Source organism: Crassostrea angulata, chromosome 7 (assembly GCF_025612915.1).
Source record: "Crassostrea angulata isolate pt1a10 chromosome 7, ASM2561291v2, whole genome shotgun sequence".
Classification (NCBI taxonomy): domain Eukaryota; kingdom Metazoa; phylum Mollusca; class Bivalvia; order Ostreida; family Ostreidae; genus Magallana; species Magallana angulata.
Window position 1 is genome coordinate 14,188,972 of NC_069117.1, and position 4,234 is coordinate 14,193,205.

Consider the following 4,234-nt stretch of genomic DNA (forward strand, 5'->3'; position numbering starts at 1 on the left):
TATTTTTTAAACTAGCTAAAATCAATGCATTTAAAAGAACAGTTGAGAGGCAGATAATTGATTTTGACTTTAAATTTTGGAATGCAGCGATGCAATTAACGTACACCATAGGTGTCATTGAACAAAGGGCATTTGACCTTGAGCATAGCGAATTTTTGCCTATTTAGAAAATTCCTGCAAATATTTATTTTATCGATACTTTATTTTACAATATTGATTATAATACTATCATACAGAAGCTGTATCTAAAATTAGATTGCCATCGTATGTACAACCACCAGAAATCGGAGAAAATAGTCATTGTGTGGAAGATGAATTTTTTAAAAATTTTATCTTGATGTCCTCTGTGTGATGTTTTACGTACAAAATATATCGAACGTAACCTTATTTCTGGAAAAGGCCTTCGATGTTCAAACTTTTAAGCTCACAAAATGTTAACAGATATGAAAAAATTGGAAAGTATATAAACATACAGTGATTTAAAGGTTACCTTAAGTGTATAACATACACATATTTTGTCTATTCTCCTGTTCCACTTATATATGTACGGAAAATGTATTGTATGAATGTGCATACTGATGGACTGAAAAGCCTAAAAACTAAAACAGGATCTTGCAGAATTCAGTCTGTCTTGTCAGGGTTTTTGTTACATGAACAATTTTATCTTTTAGATATTTATATTTTAGATTAGTATATATTAAACAGATCGAGAAAATATAATAGCTATTGCTTTGAAAATGTTGACGGTGGCGTAGCGGTGCACGACGCACACTTTGATTCGAATGGCCGGGGGGGGGGGGGGGGGGGGCTACAATGTACTATGCAACTCAAAATATTATCTGAGATCAATTATTACAATTTTATTAGATATCAAAGAATCTAAAGAATACCAAAATGGTCATCACAAAATACGTTTATATTTCTGTACAATGTTTGATGAAGAATTTTGAAAATCCCTCTCATAGTTTCTTCAAATATATTTTTAAGCACAAACATGTATATATATTATGTATATTCACATGTAACAATTCAATAATTCATTCCCATTTTTTTTTTTATTTATCATTATTTAATTTTTTTTGTTTTTTGTTGTTGTTGATAATGATGAGTTCTCGTCATTACAACAAAACTGAATATAAGGCTTAAATAAACAACCATTTTACGGACAAGAATATGTACATGTATACGTATATAGGTACATGTGCAGCAAAAATATGATATCTATTTATTTATATCTTACCTCACTACCGTTAATTCACTGCACAAACATCCAACGTTTGGCAACGTAATACGTAGTATAACACAAGCGAGACAACTCGAAAATTACCTCCCAAAGTATTAGAGAGAGTTTTCCCCCTTACATCAGCAGCGGTGAAAACACAGACCACAATTATTTTCCCCTCTTATTCCTTTGTAAAACAAAAATATAAAAAATTCCACCGGCTCAAATCTGTTCAAATTTGGCATAATAACAGACAAACATTAGTCCAACAACATGTCTAAAGTACAGGAAAATCAATTGAGAGGGAGCTGAGAAATGGCCCCAACAATAACCCCATACCCTGCAAATCCACTTTCACTTCGGAATATTTGAAAACATTATCCTCTTTACACCTTTCCTATTGCGCCTCTAAACATCGATTTTCCCAATTTTTTTAGCTAGAAATTTTTTTTCAAACCTTCTGCTTTACATCCATGCCCTAAAGGCACCAAATTCGCCAATTTAGCACCCCAGGGAATTTTTGGGGGAAAAAACACACATTCTTAGAATGGGACTACTTGCGTGGATCGATTTTAAAACAAATTTCATTTTCAAAAGTTCTGAGAGCGTCTCTGTCGAATAAAAGCATTAAACAAATTAAAGAGAAAAAAAAAAATAATGAAAAATTAAGGTTTTTCATTTCCTTCCGGTGACGACAGGAAGTGTCGCCGGACGTGTGGATAGGCGAGATACACTGCGGCTAAATACTCTCTGCCATCCCTGAAAAAGTGGTATGTGACTGGTATCTTAAAAAAAAGCATAAAATCTCAGATAATTGACCGTAATCTTTAGGGTTCTTCTTGACTGATTTATCCTTTCATCGAAATAAAAGTGCATTTTAAAAATACACGTTTTGAGTAATTCTATCTTACAAGTTTTTTCCATAAAATTGAGAATCAATTTTTTATCATCAAATTAATTTTTTATAGCATGTTTTAATAGCATTTGGATTTATTTATTTGTCATTTTTTGAGTTGAAGACAGTGTTAAAGGTATTGGAACTCCCACTTTGTTTATTTTTACACAAATGACATACTTTATAGGCATTATTCCATGCATCCACCGTGCTTTAAAATTTTCTCAATTTAACCCAGAACATTTCTAAATTTCTTACGATTATTTTCAAATTAAAATTATATGTTAATGATAAATAAATACATTATGCATATACTGAAGTTATTAATATTGCTATACCATTTTTGAATTTAAACTAATTTATTTTGTAGTAGCATTCAACTTTATTTTAAAAACTTTGATCAATCTAAACAAGAAATATATGTACGTATATTTTTAAATACATATTATAATGATTTAGATACAAATGTAATATACTGGTACATGCAATACATGTATTTTATTTTCATTTTAATATAAACGTGGTAATTCCTTAGCCCCATTGCCTTCTGTGTCGATGGTAGGTACATTGTAGATAAAGGGATGACATTAATCAGGCACGTAGCATCGGGGGGGGGGGGGGGAGGGGGGGGGGGGGAGTATAAATACTTTTTCTCGCAGCAACTATTTTTTAAAAATAAACATATAAAAAATTGAATTTTCATGGAGTTGGCCCCCCTCCCCTTTTTTGGGAGTATGTAAAAAAATTGATATGAAAATAAGGAAATTAAGAGTGAAATTCTACGCCAGCCCCCCCCCCCCCCCTTGTCTGTCAAGATTTTTTGGATGAGTCTCCCCCCTCCCCCCTTTCAAAAACGATGCTACGTGCCTGCATTAATAGCACATGTTTTCTAAAATAAGGAAATGGCACTCTAACATTATTTCTTCTTAGATCTCAATGAAAAGGGGGATAACTCAATTTTTGTAAATCAACAACTTAGATTTTGTAATACTTTATTGGTTGAAATATGCGAATATGATATGCATATTATTAACGATGGAGATATGGCACCTATCCAAACAAAGAAAACTAAGAAAAAATTGGTGTACGATACCGTCGTAAATAAAAATGTTAAAAATCTTAACCTGCCAACCCGTTGTAAAAGGTGAAGTGTTTGTGATGTAGAACGATATAATTATTTTGGTTGATAATGGTTTTGTTCTCAGTTTCCTGTCAATTAACTATTTTTGGTGGTGCCAGCTCTTCTAAAGTAAAAATGCTTCCTACGAGTTTTTACTTGTAAAACTTAACGTAAAAATCTTACCCATAAAAAATTCGCATAATTATAAACAATTATTATTATTTAATATAATTGTTATTCTATCTTAATAGACAAGAAAAAAAACCCCGGATATCTTTGATATGAAGATTGTTAAAAAGGGAAACTCTGACATTTCTTTCAGAGATTCTCGAACCACAGGCCATCCTGTACAATTTTCATCAATATTATCAAGGAAGTATTTTTATGTCACAAGCTGTAGACTTTCTATTTTTAGACTTGGTCCTTCAGCCTGAAAAAAATAGAGGGTCGTTTCAAATGAGAAATGTTGCGGTTTTTCAATTTAATTCAGGAATATTGTTTGAACTCCTAATCATTTATAAATATCGAAGAATTAAGGAAAATGTGATGCCAAAAAAAACCCAAAAACAAAAAACAAGAGCTGTTTGTAAAACACTTATGCCCCCTCCCTTGACCTAGATATTATTATGATAAACCTGTATACCAAATTTCATTTCAATATGTGCATCCTCTGCGAAGAAAATGGACTGAAACTGTTGGTGGAGGTACCGATAGACAGCAGCAAAGCAATATGCCCTCCCTTCTTTGAAGGGGGGCATAAATACATCTTGGAACAACAGAGAAGCGATACATTTTTAGTTGAATGCTCTTAGTCTATAAACTGCACAGAAACATTTACTAGTAAATAACTGTTTCACATTTTGTGACAAATAACTGACAAAAATATTTTAGAGTAGTCCATTACACCAAAGTGCACATTGCAAAAGTGTTCTTTTCAGATAATTATTGGCTATAACTGCACCCATATATTAAATATACAAAGAACAAAAAGACATGG